Below are 26,413 nucleotides of genomic sequence, written 5' to 3'. Positions count from 1 at the left end.
TACTTGCACCAACAGGTTGAAAAACAGCTTCTTCCCTGCTGTTATTAGACTGATGAATGGACACTCTGACTTCAAATAATGTTAATGTTGATCTTGCTTCACGCACCTCCTGCTCAGTGTAACCTGTATGCCTCACCCTGAGCATCCTGTGATCTGTATGTCCTTGCTTGCTATGATTTGCCTGTTTTGCTGGCAAACAAAGCTTTTCACTGTACTTAGGTACATGTGACTACAATAAATCAAATGTAACACCAGCCAGGCTAGGCAAACACAGTAAGTCATGGTAAGTGTGATAGGATTATTGATGCCTTCACCCTTCACCACTCCTCCTCGCATTACTCAAGAAAGGTAGCATTTTAAGCGGGCATTGGATAGGCATTTGGAAGTTATTGGGCTAGTATAGGTTAGGTAGGATTCGGTCGGCGCAACATCGAGGGCCGAAGGGCCTGTACTGCGCTGTATCCTTCTATGTTCTATGTTCTATGTTCTAATATTGGAGCATGGTGGCAAATATTTACAGTGCAAGGTGAGAGGAAACTAATTCTGTGCCTTTATGCTCTTCAATGGGATCTTGGACTGTCTAAGCAGATGACACATTTAAGGTCACATTCCTGATAAATATTGCCCCTTTTGCATCACGGCATGCTGTCTCCAATTCCTAGAATTGATTTCCCCAACTTCCCTACCATTGCAATGGCCCCTGATAACCCTCTTTACTTTAATTGAGCTGACTATTGGAACTGACCATGGCTCACATCCCCAAACAGCCCCAACTGTTGGGAAGTTAGGGACAAATGGAGGGACAGCTCTGTTAATTATTGACTGTGTTAAGAGGATAGAGAGCGAGAACCTATATTCAAGAAATCAGGCTGTAGTAGTAGTTTGGGTTAAAAAAAATCCCTCACTGAAACCCAAGCCAGTCTTCTCTCGTGCAAGCAAAGATTCCTCCTATAAATATCCACGTAGCTAAAGTGCCTGATCCAAGAATCAGGTAGATAAGTCTCTTCTCTAGTTCAATGATGAAATTCTTATGTGGCAATTACAATAAAATCATTGTGCTATGAGTACATTTTCCTCATGATATGTTTCAGCATCTAAATGTAAATGTTTAGGCATTCTTGGACAAAAGGCAAAGCAAGGATTATCAAAACATATTCTACAAAGTAGAAGCTTCTTGTAAATCCTATTGGCTTTCAGCTAAAACCTAAGATTTAGTCTGAGGTTTAATATTGCAGCTAGATTTTCAATTACCAACTGAGACGCAGAACATTCCAGATAACCAAGACCCAAACCAGAATTGTGTGCAATCTGCAATAGCTTTCCTTCAAAGAAATAAGCATTTTTCAATTCTTTCAGTCATTTGAGAAAATCTCAATCCAGCTAGGCAGAATCAATGTGGTGTGGTGTGAGGGAAATCTTATTTGCGAACTGGAGTTTGTTTGAGGATGTAGCAGACAATGTAGATAAAGGGGAATGTGTAAGTGTGTTGTACTTAGATTTCCAGAAGGCATTAGACAAGGTGCACACTAAGGGTTACTGCACAAAATACAACTATATGATTTGGGGTTGGGAGGGGGGAATGGATTAGCATGTAATGGTATGTATTTACATGATTGGTTGGCTAACAAGAAGCAGAGAGCAGGTGTAATTGGGTCATTTACATATTGTTAAGCTATAACTAGTGGAATGCCACGAGGATAGGGCCGCAACCATTTATAACTTACATCAAAGAAATCATTTCCCTAGAGTGCAGGCAGAATCACTGAATAGTTTTAAAATGGATGTAAATTGATTTTTTGCAAACAAAGGACTCAAAGTTTATTGGAGATAGGCAGGAAAGTGGAGTTGAAGTCGCAATAAATAGTCAACATATTAGCGAATGGAAGAGCAGGCTCAATGGCACCGAGTCCTTTGCTGAAGGATGTGAGCCATCAGGAAGGATGTGAGCCTGAGAGAGGTGACTGTTCCAGGTAAAGGAGGTCAGCTGTCAGTGAGCAGACTCATAAGAACACAAGAACCAGGAGTAGGCCATCTGGCCCTTCCAGCCTGCTCCACCATTCAATAAGATCATGGCTGATCATTTCATGGACTCAGCTCCATTTACCTGCCCTTTCACCATAATTCTTAATTCCTTTACTGCTCAAAAAATTATCTATCTTAGCTTTAAAAACATTTACTGAGGAAATTTCAACCATTTCATTGGGCAGGGAATTCCATAGATTCACAACGCTCTAGGTGAAGAAGTTCCTTCTCAATTCAGTCCTAAATCTGCTTTCCCTCATTTTGAGGCTATACCCTCTTGTCCTAGTTACACCCAGCGGTGGAAACATTCTCTCTACTTGTATTTTACCAATCCCTTCATAATTTTATACGTTTCTATAAGATTGCCCCCTCATTATTCTAAATTCCAATGGATATAATCCAGGTCTACTCAGTGTCTCCTCATAAGCCAACTCCCTCAACTATGGAGTCAACGTAGTGAACCTTCACTGTACCCCTTCTTGTGCCAGTAAATCCTTTCTCAAGTAAGGAGACCAAAACTGCACACAGTTCTCTAGGTGTGGCCTCACCAACACCCTGTACAGTTGCAACATAACTTCTCTGCTTTTAAACACAATCTCTTCAGCAATGAAGGATAAAATTCTTCTTGCTGCTCCTGCAGACCAACCCTCTGTGATTCATGCACAAGGACACCAAGATCCCTCTGAACAGCAGCATGCTGCAATTTCTTACAATTCAAGTAATAGTACTTCTAACTGTTATTCCTCCTGAGATGGATGACTTCACATTTATTAACATTGAATTCCATCTGCCATACCTTTGCCCACTCACTTAAACTATCTATATCCCTTTGCAAAGTTTCACAGTATTCTGCAAACTTTGCTCTACCACTCATCTTAATGTCATCTGCAAACTTTGACACACTACATGTGGTCCCCAACTCCAAATCATCAATATAAATTGTGAATAATTGCGGTCCCAACACTGATCCCTGAGGCACACCACTAGCCACTAATTGCCAACTAGAGTAGCACTCATTTCTCCCCACTCTTTGCTTCCTGTTGCTTAACCAGTCCTCTATCCATGCTAATACTTTGCCCATAATGCCTTGTACCTTTATCAGCCTTTTGTGTGGCACCTTGTCAAATGCCTTTTGGAAATTTAAATTCACCATATCTACTGGGTCCCCATTGTCCACTGCATTTGTAATGTCTTCATAGAATTCCAAAAGATCAGTTAAGCATGGCCTGCCCTTCATGAACCTGTGCTGCATCTGCCCAACAGGACAATTTCTATCTAGATGCCTTGCTATTTCTTCCTTGATAATAGACTCAAGCATTTTCCACACAACAGAAGTTAAGCTAAGTGGTCAATAATTCCCCATCTTTTCTCTACCTCCCCTTTTAAACAGTAGCATCACATTTGCTGTTTTCTAATATGGTGGAACAAAGTTCAATGAATTCTAGAAAATTACCACAAGTGCATTTGCTATTTCTCCCACCATCTCTGAAGCATCTGCAATGAATTTGAACTGGCCTTGGGAGCCAAGGTAAATTGAGGTAAAAGCGAGGCCGTGTTTTTTGGGAACTGGGCCGACTGATCCTTCATTTCCCTCACCGTCAGGACAGATTACCTGAAGGTGCTCAGAATATGGTTCAGAAGAGCTGGGGCATGCATGAAATCTTTGGAGGAGCGCATTGTCAAGGTGAAGCAGAAACTGGCCTTTTGGAAGCCCTGCTCCCTCGCCATTGTGGGTAAAAATCTGGTTATCAGGTGTGAGGCACTCTGTCTCTTGTACATGGCGCAGGTCTCACCTATTCCCAGGGCCAGTGTTGTTGCAGTCATCTGAGCCATCTTCTAATTCATCTGGAAGCCTAAGAAAGACCACGTCCACAGGAATTCCATGAACAAAACTCTGGCTAAGGGTGGGGGAAAGAATGTACCCAAAGTTGCCCTCATCCTGATGGCAACCATTGTGTGTGGCTGCATCAAGCTGTGCGTAGACCCTCAGTACGCAAACCATGTACTGAGATTCTACCTGTCTCCGATGTTGTGAAGGATGGTACTGGCCTCGTTGCCGTGGAAGGCTCCAAGTTGGACGTTCCATGTCGTCTGTCCCTTGTTGAGAAATTTGCAGATAAAAACACCTTTGATCATAGATCCATCAGAAAGTGGATGGCATGCAGCATCCTCGAGTCCCTGTGACAAAGGAGAGAGTGGATCCTATCGGGTTGTTCTCTGGGCAGATTGTGAAAGTCATTTGGCAGAATGCGTCATCATCAGAATTTTCTAATGAGCATCAAGACATCACTTGGCTGGTAGTGAGAAGGGCACGACCTGTGAGATCCTTTATCTACACCTGGTCAGTCTGCACCACCGCACATTGCCCTCGAAGCAGCTATGGATGGGCGGATGGGTGGAGACTGTCACACATCTCCTGCTGGTATGTGCCTTTGCAAAAGAAATCTGGAGAAAGAAGAAGCAGTTTTTGTCGAATTTTGTCCCGAGCAGCTCCATGACATGGGACTCTGTGCTGTATGGTGTGTTCCCAGGATGCGCACTGAGACAAACATTAACTGCACCTGCAGGACCATCAACTCAGTGAAAGATGCTCTTTGGTCTGCCGAAACTTGCTGGTCTTCCAGAAAAGAAGTTGACCCTGACTGAGTGTTGCAGACTGGCACCTTTCAAGATCCAGGTCTTGGTGCTGAGGGACGCAGTAAAGCTTGGGGCAGCTGCCACCAAGGCACTGTGGGGAAAGACCACTATCTGAGGCCTTCCTACTGAAGATAAATAGGGGATTGTTCATTTATCGGATCCTTCTAGCACCTCAAATATTTGTTTACATTAGCATTGTATATGTAAGAGGAGTCTTTGGTTTTTTGCAAAAAGTCAAAGTCCAATGTGTTGTTTATTTACTTGATATGCAACTGTACAGGATCGAACTGCTTTTGTGACAATGTGTATATACACAGAATTTTTTATGAATAAACTATATTTTTGAAATTTAAAGATGGGCTGAATGATCCACATACATACATTCATTGTTCAGTTGCTTGGATATGTGTATTTTGCAAGCATTATAAAAAAATCTGTAATAATCCAGCTGCTTCTGGTTGGTGCACAACACCTATTCCCCACCTTCACCCCAGCTTCCTGTTGTTACATACATGTCTAATTTGTGTCAAAAATAATTTGTCAATTAGAAGTGATGGCCGATATTTGTGTGTGGTCTGCAGACTAGAAAAATACATTCAGGTCAATATTGAGTTTGTCTGTAATTCTGCTCTATTGCAATTAGTTTTCTTTTGTGGTTTTATGCTAGATTGTTTTTATGTTCAGTGAGTTCTGTTGGTGTGTCCTCACATGCTACAAACCAATGTGTGTGTGTCAAATTTGTAGCAAGCCCAGGATCAAGAAAAAGAACACCGGCATTGTATTATGTTTCCTGGTTATATCGTGTTCTTTGACGTGATCTCTATGGCTTTTATGGGCAGGAATAAATATACCAGCAGGCCATGTGTATACTGCAAACTGACAAAGTGATGTAAGACCATAAGTCATAGGAATACAAGTAGGCCATTCAGCCCACCAAGTCTGCTCTGCCATTCAATTAGAATATGGTGGATCTGATAATCCTCACCTACACTTTCTGTCCCTTACCAATATCCCTGGATTCCCTGACTGATTAAACATCTGTCTATCGAAGCCTTTAATTCCACAGACTCACTACTCTCTGAGAGAAGAAATTCCTCCTCATCTCTGTCTTAAAAGAGACCCATTATTTCTAAGATTATACCCCCTGGTTTTCCCCTCATGAGGGGAAACAACCTTTCCACATCTACCCTGTCGAGCCCCGTGAGAATCTAATGTGTTCCAATAAGGTCACTTCTCACTTTTCTAAATGTCATTGAGTACAGGTTCAACTTACTTTACCTCTTCTCATACCTTGAATCAATCTAATGAAACATTCTCTGGACTGCTTTCAATTCAGCTATGTCTGTCCTTAGATAATGGGACCAAAATTGTTCACAGTATTCTAGGTGTGGTCTGACGTGTACCTTGTATAATTATAATAAGATTTCCTTATTCTTATACTTCATTCCCCCTGAAATAAATGTCAGCATTCCATCTGTCTTCTCTCATTCCCAATGAATTTTTATACTAGTGTTTTGTGATTCATGCACGAGTACTCCCAAATCCCTCTGTGATGCAGGTTTCTGCAGTTTTTCTCCATTTAAATAATATTAAGCTCTCTATTCTTCCTACTAAAGTGAAAACCATTTTCCCTTGTTATATTCCATCTGCAAGTCTCTGCTCGTTAGATTACCCTGTCTATAGCCCTCTATAGATTCTCTTGTCTTCCTCACCACTTGCCTTCCCACCTATTTTTGTGACATTCGCAAACTTGGTGATTGTACCTTCACTTCCCACATCCAAGTCATCAATGTATGTTGTAAATAATTGTGTCCCACCACTAATCCCTATGGCAATCCACTCGTTATGGGTTGTCATCTGGAAAAATACCCCCTTTATCCCAAATCTGTGAATTTTATTAGTTAGCCAATCCTTCATCCCCAACACATGGACTCATCTTTTATGTGCAGTACCTTATTGACACCTTTGGAATTCCGAATATACTGTACCTATTGGTCCCCGTTACCTATACTGCTTGTTACCTCCTCAAAGAATGATTTCCACTTCATGGAGCCATGTTTACTGTGTATGATTATATGTGTTACAAACTGCTGCACTGTTACACCTTTATAATATTTTTTTTCCAAGACAGGCATTAAGCTAATTGGCCTATTCCATAGCTGTTACCATTTTTATATGTCCCTCCCTTTTTGAATAATAATGACATGTAGGCAATTTTCCAATCCTCTGGGATTTTTCAAGAATCCAAGAATTTTTTAAATAACAAGTACCTAAGTGCTCAAATAAGATACTAGCACTATTAATTTAGAGGAACTAACATTATTATTTTCTGCAAGATAAAAAAAGTCATGCCTGCTGTGATAAACTAATTAATTTGACAAAAACCTCCACAATTTAGCATTGTCTAGTGATTCAGTTTTGTCCATCAGGTTTTTGTGGCTTGTTTTTATTTATCAATGGCATGAGAGGTTTAGATACATTTTGAAAATTCAAAGTTGAATCTATTATACTCAAAACAAATAAAGATTCTAACAAAGTCAAAAGCTCATTTGTATTTTAATTTTGTGGATTGACTTTTCATCAAATATGAGAGTGTGTTGCTGGAAAAGCACAGCAGGTCAGGCAGCATCCGGGGAGCAGGAAAATCGATGTTTCGGGCCAGAGCCCTTCATCAGGAATGAGACCAAAATTTCCCCTCCCACGTGGTTGAAGATGCTCTCCAACGCATCTCATCCAAGTCCCCCACCTCCACCCTTGAACCCCACCCCTCCAACCACAACAAGGACATCCCCTTCCCCCCCCCCCATCCTCATCTTCTACCCCATCAACCTCTGCTTAATTGCATCATCCGCCAACATTTCTGCCACCTACAAACGGACCCCACCACCAGGGATATATTTCCCTCCCCACCTCTATCCAATTTCCACAAAGACTGTTCCCTCCACAACTACCTGATCAAGTCCATGCCCCCCTAACAACCCACCCTCCCCTCCTGTCACCGCAGGAATTGAAAAACTTGCACCCACACTTCCCCCCCCCTTACCTCTATCCAAGGCTCCAAAGGAGCCTTTCACATCCATTAAAGTTTCAACTGCATTTCCACACGTCATTTATTGTTTCCGTTGCTCCCAATGCAGTCTCCTCTATACTGGGGAGACTGAACGCCTTCTTGCAGAGGACTTTAGAGAACATCTCTGGGACACTTGCACCAATCAATCCCACCACCACGTGGCCGAACATTTCAACTCCCCGTCCCACTCTGCCGAGGACATGTAGGTCCTAGGCCTCCTCCATTGCCATTCCCTCACCACCCGACGCCTGGAGGAAGAACGCCTTATCTTCTGTCTTGGGACCCTTCAACCCCAGAGCATGAATGTGGACTTCACCAGTTTCCTTATTTCCCTTCCCCAGTTCCAAACTTCCAGCTCAGCACTACCTTCATGACCTGTCCCACCTGACAGTCTTCTTTCCCACCTATCGCTCCACCCTCCTGTCTGACCTTTACACCCATCTCCATCCACCTATTGCACACTCAGCTACCTTCTCTCCCCCGCACTGCCCCCCTCTCCCCCCCAACTGGCTCCCAGCCTCATTCCTGATGAAGGGCTTTGGCCTAAAACATTGATTTTTTTTCTGCTCCTCGGATGCTGCCTGACCTGCTGTGCTTTTCCAGCAACACATTCTCAACTCTGATCTCCAGCATCTGCAGACCTCACTGTCTCCTTTTTAATTAGATACTCAGTCAGGCTTTTAGGCTGAAGCTGGATCTGTCAGATTGCATTCTAGTTGCTGCCAGGTGCTGCCTGATTGGGAGCAAATCTCTTGCCTGCATTCCCATCTTTGCCATAATCATTTTGGAAGTGTAGGGTGGCTGGGAGTTGGAGCCTTGCAGGTTGAAGCTCTCAATATATGCTGGTGAACTGAGATGGGTGTCTCCACAGCATGACAACTGGCTTCAGGCATTGAAGCTTCGAATATTTGTATTACCGGTTCCCAGGAGTTACAGTGATATCATTGAGCAGAATATGAGCAGAATGAGAGTACAACAATGTCCTTTCTGGAAAAAGGTTGTATTGACTGAGACTGAGAGAGTCTTAAGAGTACATTGACATGAACACAAAGAGTGGACAGACTAGTCCTTAACTAATGTAAGTATAAGACCAGACCCTGATATATCTACAATTACCGTATGCAGCAGTATTTAACATTAATGTGTAAGAAATTACGTTACTTTTAAGTCCAAATCTGAAGACAGTCCTTGACTTTGCTTTCTCCTTGACGAGTCTGCCTTGAATCCAAACTGATAATAACAACATCAAACCACACAATAAAAGATGACAGCAGTATAAGATTCAATGCCTGGAACTTTGTGGGAGAAGTGAAGGTTAAGAAACAATCTGGTCAGTGTCTGCAGAAGAGAATTCAAAATATAATTTTTACAAGAAATTGTCTTTGCAGCTATAAGACCAGCTAGTGGCAAAAAAAAAGCCACAGAGCTGAGCAGCTATTGTGAAGGAAACATCTCTGAACTGAAAACACCACCAGAACACAAAGTCTCAAAAAAGTCTTTTGCAACCAGTCCTAAAGAAAACAAGCCTTAAACAACATTGACAGTAGGGAACAAAGTCAAATCAAGTACTCATGAAAAATAACTACAGTAATTAGCAGACACCAAAATCAAGTTTGATCACTGGAAGAAGGGACATAAAAGGTTGTTTCTACACAAAAGACTAGGTTGAGGAGCAAACTTAAGACTTCTAACAGTGAGTTAATAAATGTTGAAATATCTAATTGATGACAAATTTAACAAGAGCAAAGTACAACCTTAAAGAAAATTGATTGAAAAAGGAAAAGAAAAATTGAGAGGAAGAATTGTTTTGTAATTTGAAGTATCAGAGGCCTAGCAATGAAGTTCACAAAATTTACATTATTTTAACAGATCAAATGACAAATTCAGTTTTCATTCAATATTTAATTTGTTTTATTGATTTTATGTATTTTTATGAATGAAAAATTAGAGGAAAAAGCATGTGGCTTTAATTGTGTGATTTGAAAATCAGCACAAAAAAAACAGAAGAATTGGCACAAATGATGTCAGCTTTGGTACAGTGTCAAGAAAAGGAAACCATTTTGAAAAGGTTTCACCACAGATCTTTTAGAAATCCCTCAGCCATCTTCAAAAAGAAATATCTTCATTCATAGAGATGTACAGCATGGAAAAAGATCCTTCAGTCCAACTCGTCCATGCTGACCAGATATCCCAACCTAATCTAGTTCATTTGCTAGCACCTGGCCCATGTCCCTCCAAACACTTCCTATTCATATACCCATTCAGATGCCTTTTAAATGTTGCAATTGTACCAGCTTCCACTACTTCCTCTGGCGGCATGGTGGCTCAGTGGTTAGCACTGCAGCCTCTCAGCACCCAGGTTCAATTCCAGCCTCAGGCGACTCTCTGTGTGGAGTTTGCACATTCTCCCTGTGTCTGTGTGGGTTTCCTCCAGGTGCTCTGGTTTCCTCCCATAGTCCAAAGATGTGCAGGTTAGGTGAATTGGCCATGCTAACTTGCCCATGGTGTTAGGTACATTAGTCAGAGGCAGCAGCCTTGTAAATCTTTTTTGAACCCTTTCAAGTTTCACAACATCCTTCTGATAGAAAGGAGACCAGAATTGCATGCAATATTCCAACGGTGGTCTAACCAACTTCCTGTACAGCATGACATCCCAACTCTTGTACTCAATACTCTGACCAATAAAGGAAAATATACCAGACGCCTTCTTCACTACCTGCGACTCCACTTTCAAGGAGCTATGAACCTGCACTCCAAGATCCCTTTGTTCAGCAACACTCCGAGGACTTTACCATTAAGTGTATAAGTCCTGGTAAGATTTGCTTTTCCAAAATGCAGGCCTTGCATTTATCTGAATTAAACTCCATCTGCCATTTTCAGCCCATTGGCCCATCTGATCAAGTTCCAGTTGTAATCTAAGGTAACCTTCTTCGCTGTCCACCTCCTTTTTCTTAACCAAACCCTCAATTTCTCAAGTCATTCAGCATTCCCTAAACCTACCAGCCTTTCCTTTCACCCTAACAGGGATATACTTTCTCTGGACTCTCGTTATCTCGTTTCTGAAGGCTTCCCATTTACCAGCCGTCCCTTTACCTGTGAACATCTGCCCCAAATCAGCTTTTGAAAGTTCTTGCCTAATACTGTCAAAATTGGCCTTCCTCCAATTTAGAACTTCAACTTTAAGATCTGGTCTATCTTTTTCCACCACTATTTTAAAACTAATAGAATTATGGTCGCTGGTCCCACTGTGCTCCCCCACTGACACCTCAGTCACCTGCCCTGCCTTATTTCCCAAGAGTAGGTCAAGTTTTGCACCTTCTCCACATACTGAATCAGAAAGTTTTCTTGTACACACTTCCTCTCCATCTAAACCTGTAACACTATGGCAGTCCCAGTCAATGTTTGGAAAGTTAAAATCCCCTACCATAACCACCCTATTATTCTTACAGATAACTGAAATCACCTTACAAATTTGTATCTCAATGTCCCGCTATTAGGGGGTCTATAATACAATCCCATTAAGGTGATCATCCCATTCTTATTTCTCAGTTCTACCCACATGAATGTATTTCCAGAAATATCCTCCCTCAGCACAGCTGTAATGCTATCCCTTATCAAAAATGCCACTCCCCCTCCTCTCTTGCCTCCCTTTCTGTCTTCCGGTAGCATTTGTATCCTGGAATATTAAGCTATCATTCCTGCCCATCCCTGAGTCATGTTTCTGTAATTGCTATGATATTCCAGTCCCATGTCCCTAACCATGCCCTGAGTTCATCTGCCTTCTCTGTTAGGCCCCTTGCATTGAAATAAATGCAGTTTAATTGATTAGTCCTACCTTGTTCTCTGCTTTGTCTGTGCCTGCCCTGACTGTTTGACTCGCTTCTGTTCTCAACTGTAGTCTCAGACTAATCTCTTTCCTCACTATCTCCCTGGGTCCTAACCCCCCCCCCCCCCCCCCCCCCCCCATTACTGGTTTAAATCGTCCTGAGCAGTTCTAGCAAATTTCCCTGCCAGTATATTAGTCCCTTTCCAATTCAGGTGCAATCCTTCCTGCTTGTACAGGTCACGTCTACCCCAAAAGAGATTCCAATGATCCAAAAATGTGAATCCTTCCCCTATTCACCAGCTCCTCAGCCATGCATTCATCTGCTCTATCCTCCTATTCCTACCCTCGCTGGCACGTGTCACTGGGAGTAATCCAGATATTACTACTCTCGAGGACCTCCTTTTTAAATTCCTGCCTAACTCACTGTAATCTCCCTTCAGAATCTCAACCTTTTCCCTTCCTATGCCATTGGTTCCAATGTGGACAATGACCTCTTGCTGGGCCCTCTCCCCGTGAGAACATTCTGCGCCCTCTCTCAGACATCCTTAGTCCTGGCACCAGGGAAGCAACACACCATTCTGCTTTTTCACTGCTGGCCACAGAAACGTCTGTACCTCAAACTAAAGAATCCCCTAACACAATTGATATCTTGGATCCCGACGTACCCCCTCGTTGCATTAGTGCCAGTCTCCATACCAGAAACTTGGCTGTTGGTGCTATGTTCCCCTGAGAATCCATCACAGCATACCTGTTTGAAATCTTGATGAAGACGCCATAGTTTTAAAGCAAAAGCAAACTTTACATTAACAGCAACAAAAACCTCAACAATTTTAAGTCTTTATGCCACAATAAAACTTTAGCTAATTCAGAATTCCACAAGTCAATTAAATGACTGTAGAACAGGAAGATTAAAAATACAAACAATGTGCTGAAATTCTGAGCCATGCTTGCTTACCCTGTTTAACACTGGAAGAAACTTACTTTAGCTTTCTTACTACCATCAGTTATTCACAAACCATGCTTTCAGGCATGTAATAACTCACAACTCACCAAATTCATTTTGCTTGAAATCTGCACTCCATTTGTATTCATACTGTTTGGAGCTACAGTGCTCTTGCATTTATACCCTCTACTCAGTTTATAAGTTAGTTTCCCTTTTCAAGTATGAAATGCAAAACGCACTTTTGTATGTTTCATCCGTGGGCGGCACGGTGGCGCAGTGGTTAGCACTGCTGCCTCACAGCACCAGGGACCTGGGTTCAATTCCCGCCTCAGGTGACTGACTGTGTGGAGTTTGCACGTTCTCCCCGTGTCTGCGTGGGTTTCCTCCGGGTGCTCCGGTTTCCTCCCACAGTCCAAAGATGTGCGGGTCAGGTGAATTGGCCATGCTAAATTGCCCATAGTGTTAGGTAAGGGGTATATGTTGGGGTATGGGTGGGTTGCGCTTCGGCGGGTCGGTGTGGACTTGTTGGGCCGAAGGGCCTGTTTCCACACTGTAAGTAATCTAATCTAATCTAAAATACATGATTTCCTCACCTTTATCCTGTAAGTCAGTGCAAGGGGGTCAAGCATGCAATATGGGTGGTGTTGTGAAGATGATATGTGTGGCAATTTAAGGCATGTCCACATTTAGCAGAACAAATAGAGCATGGTGAACAATGCAAAGAAGTGTTTCCTCACGCAAAAATGAAGTGTGAAGTTGCTTTAAATCTAAAGGTCACAACATTTGCTAATTCATCAAATAGCTATGCTGCTGCCAGGGAATGTGAAAGATTGGTGTGCAAAGAGTGGCACGGTGGCTCAGTGGTTAGCACTGCTGCCTCACAGCAGCAGGGACCTGGGTTCAATCCCAGCCTGGGGCAACTGTCTGTGTGGAGTTTGCACATTCTCCCCGTGTTTGCGTGGGTTTCCTCCGGGTGCTTCAGTTTCCTCCCACAGTCCAAAGATGTGCAGGTCAGATGAATTGGCCATGATAAATTGCCCGTAGAGTTAGGTGCGTTAGTTAGGGGGGATGGATGTGGGTGAGTTACTCTTCGGAGGGTTGGTGTGAACTAGTTGGGCAAAAGGCCTGGTTCCACACTGTAGGGAATCTAATCTAAAAAAAATGAAAGAAGGAGGAATCTGCTATGAACGAGATGCCCAAGACCAAACCTGACATAAGAACTAGTACCAGCTACTGGCTTGAACATGAGAAACTTAAGAAGCAGGGTTAATTTCTAATGTCACAGCAAAGGATCCACTGGGAAATAGTGATCATAATGCCATTTAATTCCATGTTAAGTTTGACAGTGACATACTCCAGTCATAAACAAAAACCTTGCCCTTAAACAAAGTTTATATATTGTGTAAGGTTAATTGGAGACATAGACTAAAAGGTATGGTAGTAATTTAACATTTAAACATTTAAAGAAGCAATTCAGACTTTTCAACAAAGATACATTCCATGGAGAGACAAAAGCTCAACAATTAGAAACTATCCATAACTCATTCAGGAAGTTAATTGACTAAACGGAGAAGCTTACAATATTGTAAAATAAAATTCTAGCAATTCTGAAGATTCGGAGTGCTTTAAGGGCCACCAATATGTTGATATAAAGGTTTTAAAATAATGAGGGAATTAACCAGCTAAGAATATAAAAATAGATTAAGAGCATTAATATGTATGTAAAAAAGTAAATGAGTAGCTAAAGTTATAAATGACCCCTTTACAAGCAAGAGAAAATAAAGTGGGACATGAAGAAATGACAGAGGCATTGAATAAATATTGGTATCTGTCTAATAGTAGAATACACATGGCTTGATACTGGAAATAGATGGTAACGTCTGGGTTAAAAAGAGTGAGGAAATTATGGAAAGTAATGCCAGTAGAGAAAAATTTATTTACAAAACTTAAGGAACTAAAATCTGGAAAAGAATCCTCAGGATCTAATGAAGGTACTTGCTAAAGAGGAAGTATATATCAGTGGAGATATATCAGATTGGTTCCTGGGAATGGTAGGATGAGGAGACAGTGAAGATACTGAGCCTATAACCTCTTACGTTTAGAAGATTGAGAGGTGATCTCATAGAGGCACAGAGATTAGTGCAAGTTCAAGACAGAGATAGATATCTAGTTACAAATGACATTAAGAGTTATGGGAATAATGCAGGAATATGATGTTTAGATGGAGGATCAGTCATGATCTCAAATGGCAGAGGAAGCGCTACTTGAGTAATGAATTCCCTACTCCTGCTCCTATGTTCCAATGTACCCAACTAAACTTTAAAAAGAGATAGTATATGCGCTACCAATGATTTTCCAACATCATTAGATTCAGGAATGGCTCAAGTTTGATATTAGCAAATGTTACACCACTTTTCAGAAAAAGGTGTGAGTGAGAAATTTGTGAACCACAGGCCTGTTAGCCTAATGCCAGTTGTCAGTAAAATGCAGAAATCTGTTACTAAAGAAAATTGACTGTCAGCCTCACCCAACAAGAAACCCAACAAAATTGAGGAAAAGATGGAAACAGCCATTTTGAAGTGTTGGCGCCATAATGCAAGAAAGTATCACAAATGACTCAATTGTCCAGCAGGGGGCATCCAGGGTCTTCACTGAGACAGATTTGGACATCTTCGACAGTGTTGCAGTGCTGCAGTGCAAGATCATCTCTTGAATGTAAATGCTACCTCCAGAGCATAGGAGAATCCAGTAAATGGAAGAAGACCATCAGGCATAGTAGCAGAAACAAGCTATTCAAACTGACAACTCTGCTCTGCTGTTCAATCAGACTATGGCTGATCTAGATTAGATTAGATTTACAGTGTGAAAACAGGCCCTTCGGCCCAACAAGTCCACACCGACCCGCCGAAGCGCAACCCACCCATACCCCTACCTAACACTACGGGAAATTTAGCATGGCCAATTCACCTGACCCGCACATCTTTGGACTGTGGGAGGAAACCGGAGCACCCGGAGGAAACCCACGCAGAAACGGGGAGAACGTGCAAACTCCACACGGTCAGTCACCTGAGTCGGGAATTGAACCCGGGTCTCAGGCGCTGTGAGGCAGCAGTGCCACCCACAATCCGATTATGCTCGACTCTACTTTTCTGCCTTTTCCCATAAACCTTGATATTCTTATTGATTTTTAAAAAATGTCTATCTCAACCTCGAACGTCCAAACTCAACAGCCCTCTCCAGTCAACAATTCCATAGATTTACTGCTCTTTCAGAGAAGAAATTCCTCCTTATCTTTGACTTCAAGGGACCCCTTATTTCAGAGATTGTACCTTCTGGTCCAAGACTCACCCACAAGGGGAAACAATCATGTTACAACTAACCTGTCAAGTCCCTAAGAATCTTGTATGTTCAATAAGATTGCTTTTCATTCTTCTAAACTCCAATGAATACTGGCCCAGCTTCTCATCATAACATAGTCCCTGCATATCTCCTATCATTCTAAAGGACTTTCTCTGCACTGCCTTGAATAGTCCTTCAAAGATTCCTAAACAAGAGACATGCCTCAGGAATAAATCAAATGGTATGCTACTGTCAGAGCCAGTTTCATCACTTCAAGAAAGCTCCAGTACTCAACAAAATTGCACAAAATCCACTTGACCAGACCCAGATGAGCCTTACCTCTTTCAAGATACCTCCTATTGAAGGGGCGACCTGACAACGAAAGACTGTTAAGTGGTGATGTTGTGCCATCAAAGAAGAACTGAAGAGTGTTCAGTCTTTGATGCAGTAAATCATGATCCCTCTGATACTGTTCTAGTTCAGAATTAGCAAAATTCTTCACCTACCATTACTGTGATGCTAGTTTGTATCACTAATTATATGATCAATGACAAAATATGGCATGAGTTTGTTGAAGATGTGATGAATCTTCTCGCATGATCAGGTTTACAAGATGATTATATTGATCTTTCATTTGGTAGCACACAGCATGCACCTGATGAGGTGGTTCAAGTGCATAGAGACCAAGAGCCTCCACACAACGCAGGAAAATTCTTCAACAACTATAAACATAAGAATGCCATTCTACTTTGATAATAGGAGCCCAAAAAATTCTTTCAAACCTTGTATTGCATAACCCTGGCAGATAAAACATAATCATCTCATAAACAAGTTCATCTCGTTTCATCTTTGCATCTAAGATGTTTCGCAGTAATTTCTGATACCATATCAAAATTCCAGACTGAAAATCTACCTGTGCAAGCAGCCACCTCAGAAGAGATTTTCATTGACTCCTCACAGTCCTACTGCAAATCTTTTGAAGAAGTTAATCCATACTCCGTAGTTTTCCCCAATGATTCACACCTCCCTTCAACCTTAACTTGAGCATATGGCACAAGAGCTTTACGTTATAATTGAACCACAGTTGAATGGTAACACTCTTCAGTTCTTCATTGATGGCACATCTTCACCGCTTAACATTCCTGATGAGGGGCTTTTGCCCAAAACATCGATTTTCCTGCTGCTTGGATGCTGCCTGACCTGCTGTGCTTTTCCAGCACCACTCTAATCTTGACTCTTCACCACATAATAGTCTTTCATTGTCACATTGTCTCTTCAATAGAAGAAAGTGAGGACTGCAGATGCTGGAGAATCAGAGTCAAAAAGTGTGGTACTGGGAAAGCACAGCAGGTCAGGTAATATCCGAGGAGCTGGAGAATCAACATTTCAGGCATAAACATTTCATCAGGAAAGTGGAGGGGGAAGGGGTCTGAGAAATAAATGGAGGTGGGGGGGGGTGCTGGAGAGTAGGTAGGTGGAAAGGCAAGTGGGTGGATGGTGGATATACACAGACATATTAGGGTAGTGAGGAGGGTGAGCGGATAGGTAGGAAGGAAGATGGGCAGATAGGATGGGTCAAGAGGGTGATGTTGCTTTGTAGGTTTGGATTTGGGATGAGTGGGGAAGGGGAGCTGTGGAAACTAGTAAAGTGAAGGTACCTTGAAAGAGTTAGAGCTAATCTGTGTCTGGTCAATTGGATTTGTGTAGTTTTGTTGAGTACCCATTCGTCTTTATCCTGATCCTCAGATAGGTCAGTCATGATCTAATTGAATGATGGGGCAAACTTGAGGGGTTAAATAGAACATAGAACATAGAAAAATACAGCGCAGTACAGGCCCTTCAGTCCTCAATGTTGCACCGATCCAAGCCCGCCTAACCTACACTAGCCCACTATCCTCCAAATGCCTATCCAATGCCCATTTAAATGCCCATAAAGAGGGAGAGTCCACCACTGCTACTGGCAGGGCATTCCATGAACTCACGACTCGCTGAGTAAAGAATCTACCCCTAAAATCTGTCCTACTACTACCACCTCTTAATTTAAAGCTATGCCCCCTCATAATATCTGACTCCATACGTGAAAAAAGGTTCTCATGGTCAACCCTATCTAAACCCCTAATCATCTTGTACTACTCCTGCATCTTTTCTTATATTTATTATATTCCTGCGTTCTTATGATGCAGCAGTTCACTGCCATCCAGTCATTTAAGTACTGTAAATATTGGGATACTGTTAGTATTGGTGAAAGTATGGTTTTAGACTAGATCTCAAACTCTTGGCCTCCTACAGCATTTCAAATGACCATTCTGGAAGAATTGTGAGATCTCCACAAGGTTTGATGCTGTGCACAACTGAATTTGGAGGGAGATGATAGGTTGGAAATACGTTCACCCATGAGGGAAATACTTTTAGTTGAGCATTTCAACTAATATTAAGACTACTCCTTTAGTTAATAATGTTGGAAACTGATGAAGTACTTGGGAGACAGGATTTAATGAATATGTGGTTAATCCTATAACCTGTCTATAACCTCATCACTGTATACTGTCAGTTAATGAACATTGTTTGAATGTAACCTTGACCTTAGTCCTGAGCTGTTGAGAAGATCCAAAGGACCCAATTAGAACAATGCTGATCAATTTAGATTACATTATATTGTTATGAAGTTGAAAGCGTGTATTGTACCTTTAAGAGAGAGAGAATGGCTGTTGTGAACACAGAGCTTACAAGCACCTGTGTATATGACTAGATGGCAGTCCCAGAGTGTACTAGAAAATTGAAAATGTGTAACATTTGGCTGTGAAATGGATGCCTGAGTTTTGGTTGCTGTTTTGACAACAATTCAAATTTAACCAATTAGTTTAAATAATGTCCCAGAATACTAAAACACAATCAAGTTTGTATTTATTATTTTACAACATTAAACTAATGAGACAACCTGATGTTGGGTGGGTATAAAAATGCAGACATTTTGAAAATTGGTCAGAGTATGACTGCTATAGAAAGAGAAACTCATGGAGAGCTAATTGCCCATATAACATCTTGCTCTCAAAGAAATTAGAAAACACTGTATCAAAGGTACCTTTTCACGTGAAACATACTCGTGGTAAAAAGAAAGAAGAGGACCCAGGAAAATCAACAGCCAGAAGACAGTATGTGTGGTTTTGAAATGAAGTTGATGTAATTTTAATCAATGTCTTACTGGAACAGCATGTTGTTATACAATTGGAGGCAGATACTAAGCAGTTAAGAGAAAGAGGGGCATAGAGTTGTGAATTGTTATTGTTTGATATTCAGTTTTAGAGTTAAAAAGTAAATTGATATTATTTTCTTTAAATAGTGAAATTTGGGAGTTCTCTCACTCATATTTTAACAGATTACAAGGCGACATGAGCTTTTCTGGGTGTTTGGTTTAATTACAGAGGGGTTCACCTCCATGTTGTCACAATATGAAACCTTTCCCTCATACACCATCTGGAGGGGTTACTGTGGTTTAGCTTTTCTGTGTGCTATGATGGGAGAGCCCTAAACTGCTCTGTTTGGTTTCTATGATCCTGAACTCAGTAACAGCCTTATGACTCACTTGCGCACCCTTACTGAGACCAGAACTATAAGGTAAAGTCATCAGCCTGTTTCTTGAGTGCTATACAAGTGCATGATAGAATTATACATATTAACAACAGTAGGGCTTTTAGTAGTTAACCTATAACTAAAATAAGTAGTGGTTAAAGTTTAATCTCTGACAATGCCCACGGTTAATGCATAGGGAACATTCTACCCTGGGAAGCCCTGATTTTATTAGATAAAACTTTCAGTAGGGTACAACCAATGCAACCTGTCTATTTTGAAGTTGGAATTGTTCATTGTTGAAAAGCAACATTTTACTGCAGATCTAATGCATTTCTTCCAAATATGCACAGCATAGTCAACGACAACTATATTTATTTGGAGCCTTTAGCAGAATTTAATCTCAAAAGATGTTTCAGAGGAGTACTTTAAAACAAAATATGACAGCAAGCAACATAAGGAATTATTAGTATAAATAAATTATAGTTTGATCAAAGAAATAGGTATCAAAGTATTTTAAAGAAGGCAGGTGAGAGAAAGAAAGGCAAAGAAATGTAGGCAGGGAATGCCAGAGATGAAGGCTTAGGGCCGAGGAAACTGAAAGGTATATGAAATTTGTGTAAAATGAAGTCAGTCTATGAAAACATATAATAAAGATGAAATCCCACTCGTGTTTTTCATATATTACAATATGGAAGAATTGTGAAGACAATGTTGAACAAATTGGGGATATTTGTATTTTAACATCTACACACACTGTTCTGGTGTAAAGCTATAAACATTGTTGAAACTATGCAGAAATTAATTTCTTTCCAACTGTTAACACTATTATTTTAATCAACCTGTTTGAGTATATTGTGGCACTCACCATGACAGATGGGTCTTGAACTCGGACTTTCTTGCCCAGAGTTAGGGACCACTATTGCGTCGCATATTCATACTTTGCATGATTGCTTCTGAACAGAATATATTATTTATTAATGAGTTGTCTTTATTCAATAACTAAACTGACAGATGGAAACAAAAGAAAAAGTGGATAAATTGATGATGTGAACTTGTACTTTAACTGTCCTCTCATTAATGCATTCAACAGCCCCTTAAGAGCTCAAACTGGTCAGTTGCTGAGCTGTTCACATCTCAAATATTTATTGATTTACACAGAGGGATTTAAACCTTATATGTCTGGCTGGAATAAGATGAGTAAGCAATTAAAGTTGTCCATGTTGCTTTCCTGCCAAAAATCTACCTGAGACACAACACTCAGAATTTTATAAAAGTGAATACTGCAGCTGCTGGAAATTTGAAACAAAAACAGAAGATGCTGGAAATACTCAGTAGGTCTGACAATCTCTGAGAAATGAGAAACAGAGGGCTCAATCTTGCTATGTTTTGTCAAAGTGTCATTTTTATCAAGTTTCATGAAGGGTTTCTCTCCCCAAGCGAGTTTTCTATCATCCCAAACTGCCTCATTAACCCTTTCATCCTATGCCAGCCTGATTCTCCCATTTGCCACAGTCAGAAGTACTCGTCACTGCTGGCGTATTCCAGAAACCCCCTTACCAGTGCCTTCTTTGAAGGGCTGTTGTGCACTAGGATAATCACGGTCAGTCCAGAGCAGCCCTTCACTGTTCATAACATTTGTTGACATAGATTAAGGGAAATAGGTGTCCCGCTTTGTGGACAGGGACAAGGTGGTTTGGATGGTGCAGAGGAGAGATGTTCTTTTCCTACAGACCACTAGAGGCAGCCATAACACCAGATCTTCTGAGCCTAGTTGAAGGTTGCTACCTGAGTCAATGCAGTCTCGTCTGTCTGAGGGATCACCAAGCAATCTGGGAAGCACGTCAATGAATTTCTCCACTCAGTCAGGGTAAGTGCCACCATCTCTCTATCTTACCTCACACTCACTTTATCTCTGCTGTGGCACATACCTCCCGTCAAGGCTCATGGTCTACCACTTCTCACTACTGAATGCAACATCTTCCCTCTCTTGCTTTTAGACACCCAATTCCCCCACATTACTCACCCGTATGTTCTTGGCACTGCCAATTCACTCACTCGGGACACCTTGCCAACTCTTCCCCACCTGCACCAGCCCTTATAGGTTTGCTACCCAACTTCACCTCACTCAATTCCTCCCCTTCTCTCCTTCCAGGAGAAAACAGTCCCAACAGGGCAGAAAGAGTTATGACAAGTGGTGGGGTACCTGACATTTGACCCCTCACTACTACAAGGTCATTGATCCTGATCACCTCAAGCAGATGAATGAAAAGCCCCTGGACTGATATGAGAGGGACATTATTACTGTGCTGGAGCCCCTGACAGGGGTTGACTTCCTTGATTTGACTGAGGACTATTCCCCTTAGAGTTTGTGACATAGCCATTTTGAAGAAGCAAATGTGATGTGTTTGCCGCATACACTGCTGGCATATTGTACAGGTGTGAGATTGACAATCCATGGTGCCATACAGCTATACGTCACCTTGCCTCTCCAAACTGATAACTGCTCACAATCATGACAAGCTCTTTGGCTTTCTGTTTACGCTAAAAAAAAGTCAAGACAGAGGTAGTATGAACCTGTTAGCTTTGGGTTGGCAGTCTGCTCCAAGGCAAGACAAGATAGCAAAGCTTTAAACATCCAGGTAGAAGCTAAGAGGGTTTGTGTTAAGAAAACAAGCAAGCAGCCTTGAGATGCAGCTTGGTCCAATCCATGAGCTGATTGCTAACCTCCATGAACAAGGTGTCCTGGCAACAATTTTCCAATGATTGTTGCCAGTGTGCTCCAAGGTACTTCACTAAAATGCAGAAGAGTACTGTAAGTAAATTGCAGATGATGCAAAGAGGCTAATGCATCTGGATGTAGATTTGTTCGCTGAGCTAGAAAGTTCATTTCCAGACGTTTTGTCACTCTACTAGGTAACATCTTCAGTGGCCCTGAGGCAAAGTACTGCTGATAATTCCTGCTTTCTATTTATACGTTTGGGTTTTTTGGGTTGGTGATATCATTTCCTATGGTGATATCATTTCCTGTGGTGAATTCACTTCCTGCTCTTTTTCTCAGGGGGTGGTAGATGGGGTCTAACTCAATGTGTTTGTAGCTGGAGTTCCGGTTGCAATGCCATACTTCTAGGAGTTCTTGTATGTGTCTTTGTTTGGCTTATCCTAGGATGGATGTGTTGTCCCAGTCGAAATGGTGTCCTTCCTCATCCATATGTGAGGATACTAATGAGAGAGGGTCATGTCTTTTTCTGGCTAGTTGGTGTTCATGTATCCTGGTGGCTAGTTTTCTGCCTGTTTGTCCAATGTAGTGTTTGTTACAGTCCTTGCACAGTATTTTGTAAATTACATTAGTTTTACTTGTTGTCTGTATAGGGCTGATGCATCTCAGATGCCAGCATCAATGGACATAGGGGTCTGGGCCAGAAGCTACATTTTCTATTTTTCTTATTAGCCAGGAGGAACAGCCTCAGGTCCAACATGGAAAGCTTAGATCTAGCCTGCCATAAGACTCCTCTCCACCACTTCTTCATTTGAAGATAAGATTTATTTAGCTTGTGTTAACAAACAACCTAATAAGAACATTAGAAAAAAGAGCAGGAGTTGGCCATTCAGGTTTCGATCAGGCCATGTCTGATCTGATGTGGCCTCGATGCTCCTGCCTATAACTTGTCAATTGAAAATCTGTCTAACTTAATCTTGAATATATTCACCTAGAATGAGGAGACTCCCTGAATCTCCAGTTTATATGTCAGCCAGGGCTCCATGATTGGACCAGATTAATCACCTCAGTCAAGGATCTGATAGTCAATGAGATCCACTTGGCCCTTGCTCCAATCACTGCAATATTCAATTACCTGTCCATTAATGCTCTGTGACGGAGAGAATTCCAATCACTAATGGTAAAATAAATTCCTCCTCAGCTGAAAATGTGTTACTGGTTAAAGCACAGCAGGTTAGGCAGCATCCAAGGAATAGGAAATTCGACGTTTCGGGCATAAGCCCTTCATCAGGAATGAGGAGAGTGAGCCAAGCAGGCTAAGATAAAAGGTAGGGAGGAGGGACTTGGGGGAGGGGCGATGGAGATGTGATAGGTGGAAGGAGGACCTCCTGCCTAACCTGCTGTGCTTTAACCAGCAACACATTTTCAGCTGTGATCTCCAGCATCTGCAGACCTAATTTTTTACCCCTAAATTCCTCCTCAACACTATCTTAAGTGGTAGACCCCTTATTTCTACATTCCCCATCAAATGGAAACATCCTTTCAGCATCTACCCTATCAAGCCTCCTCACAATCACCCCTTATTCTAAACTCCAATGAATATAGACTCAACCTGCTCAACAGCTACTTAACCCCTCATCCCATAATACAGCCAAGTGAACCTCCAATTCAAACATGTCCATCCTTATGTAAGGTGACCAAAATTCAGTACATCGTACTCTTAAGTGTGATCTCAGTTAGGTATAGTCTCTAGGCCACATGAGGATACTGTCACTTCCCAAAGACTCACTACTTATTCTGAGCAGCATTTCAACTGATAGGGGTTAAACAAGGCTGAAAAATTAAAATCAAAAGTGTGGCACTGAAAAAGCACAGCAGGTCAGGCAGCATCCGAGGAGAAGGAGAGTTGATGTTTTGGGCATAAGCCCTTCATCAGGAATGTGTCTGATTCGTGCTGTGTCACATTCCTGATGAAAGGCTTATGCTGGAAACATTGACTCTCCTGCTGCTCGGATGCTGCCTGACCTGCTCCACTTTTCGACTCTTGATTTCCAGCATCTGCAGTCCTCACTTTCTCCTGAAAAATTAAAATGATTAACTTGATTTCTGGATTGTCACAAGAGCTTCCAAATGACCTTGCTGCCAGAGCTATAACTGGAGTAAACATCTATGACTATTTATCTGATTACAACCAGGGAACTGCAAGTGGCATCCACCTCTTGGAAAAGGCAAGAGAAAATCAGGCAGGATTTCTTTTCTGTTTTAGATCAAGCAGTCATTCCTAGATATATATCTGAATGGATGTGTCTGAGCTGTTCCTGTGGTCAAATAATATGATGACACTATCAAACCTCAGATGAAAAATGAGTGCTTGCCTGGGCCAGGTACAAAAGGGTGATTGATGCCCGACAAACTGTGACTGTAATGTAAATGCTGATGTTCTGCATCAGTCAGAGGACCATTCCCCAAGATATCCTCTATGTTTAATTTACAAATTAACAAAAACGACATGAAATTGCAGTGCTATCATAATTGGTAACCCTCAAATTAGATCTCCATCTATATCCAGGAAAGCTCAATGATCTTTATTGATAAAACATTGTTTCAGGAATGTTCTGGGATTCCAGTTAGAGTGTGGGCTACCCTGAAATATGGGCACTGACAATTTTCCACCCACTATGTTTTGTACAGTTATTTCCATACCACTTCCAATAACTGTTCTTCTAGCATTCAATTTCATGCCCAACCAAAAAGTTATCTGACTTTTTTTTTGAAGAATTTAAGCAGCACAGTCTTAATTGCTTTTGACAAGAGTGTACTCCACACATCTACCCCAAGGGAATTTTTCTAATCTCTCGTCTTCCTTGAGGTTTGCTAATTTTGTCTTTTACTTTTGAGATATATTTGCATTATCCACGCCAAGGGCAAATGATTTATTACTTAAATCCACTTAAAAACCAGTATTTTCACCTTCTCTGGAATCTTTTATGCAAAATGGCAATGCTCAGGCAGCAAATTGTACTACATGTAGTTAACATAAAAATTCATAGGATTTGCGAAGTAATCCACCTAAATGCCTGAGCACTTCAAATAGTTGTATTTTATCCCTTTCTTTTCAGAAATGAAAATCAAAGTTTAACTTGGCTCCACACTCGACATCCCAGGGGGACTGGACAGAATTGGTGCAACATTCAACTCGCACCTGGATAGCAAGCGCAGAGGTAGGGTGTACTATCTCCTACATAGCAGGGTGGTGGTATATGAAGCATAGATTCAGAGTTAGATCAAATCACTTATTGGAATCAGAATCACCCTTCGAACTGTATTTATTCTAAGCTCTTCGTTGGCTAACTCTTGGTCTCTAATTTCCCGACATCTTTGGAGTTCAAGTCTTCTAAATTTATCTCCCTCTTTTCATTTCTAACTGTATCTCAGCTAATTACAGCTGTGACACCACAATTTTCAGACTTTCTTTCTTCTAATCCTAAATATCATCTTTATGAGATCCTGCTTTTTCTCCTACTTTCAATTTATCTAACTCAATCTAGCTTTAGTCAAAGATTTCAAAGAATCCACTATTATATCTTCCACTTACCAAAACCTCTTTGCAACCTTTAAAGCCATCTTCAAAATCCTTTGTTATAAACCGCACCACATTACACGTGTTTTATTTCCAGAATGACCCCCACGGTCATTACTTTTGAAATAAACACAGAAGTATCTCTTAAATCCAATGAATTTGGAAATTCTGCTGAGAGCCCCAATTGTTATGATCCCAGCTGATGTTACTGCGGGACAAGTTCCATCCAAGACTGAAATCCAACTTGATAGATAATAGTTTTCTTTTCATTTGGTTTTAATGTGGTGTCCCTCACTGAAACATAAGCAACAGATTTGAGTTTAATAATAGAACAAAGTTTATTATATTAATAAAAAGAAATGAAATGTATGTACAACATTTACATATAACAATATTCAAGGTATAATCCCACTAATCCCAAAATTATTCCTTTATAAATTTCAAAAATGCCCCTCTACAGTACTCACAGCAGAGAATCTCTTCCTCTACGAACTGTGACTACCTGCCTGGAAAATCTGGCAGCCTCTTCCTAGATCCTTCATATGCCTACGTTTAAAAGTTTTTAATTGAAATAACTCTTTCAGGGTTTTAACCAAACTAATTGATAACTAATACTGAACTCTTATCACTGAGTTAACCTATTTTTAACAATTCTAAACTTACTTCTTCTTTTCTCAGGAACAAGCAATTAGGGATGGGCAATAAATGCT

General features: G+C 41.2%; 1 long non-coding RNA gene across 1 annotated transcript in view; it reads left to right on the top strand.

The window, feature by feature from the left end:
• The window catches only part of LOC132828028 (uncharacterized), a 65,431-nt gene extending 40,096 nt beyond the window's left edge, over positions 1 to 25,335 (top strand). Inside the window, exon 3 of the long non-coding RNA XR_009646067.1 lies at positions 25,243 to 25,335. This is a non-coding gene — a long non-coding RNA (uncharacterized LOC132828028). The remainder of the gene's footprint in view (positions 1 to 25,242) is intronic.
• The last annotated feature ends 1,078 nt before the right edge of the window (positions 25,336 to 26,413 follow it).

This window comes from Hemiscyllium ocellatum, chromosome 25 (assembly GCF_020745735.1).
Source record: "Hemiscyllium ocellatum isolate sHemOce1 chromosome 25, sHemOce1.pat.X.cur, whole genome shotgun sequence".
Taxonomy (NCBI): domain Eukaryota; kingdom Metazoa; phylum Chordata; class Chondrichthyes; order Orectolobiformes; family Hemiscylliidae; genus Hemiscyllium; species Hemiscyllium ocellatum.
The sequence above is the reverse complement of the archived record's forward strand: the minus strand, read 5'-3'. Positions and strand labels throughout refer to the sequence as shown.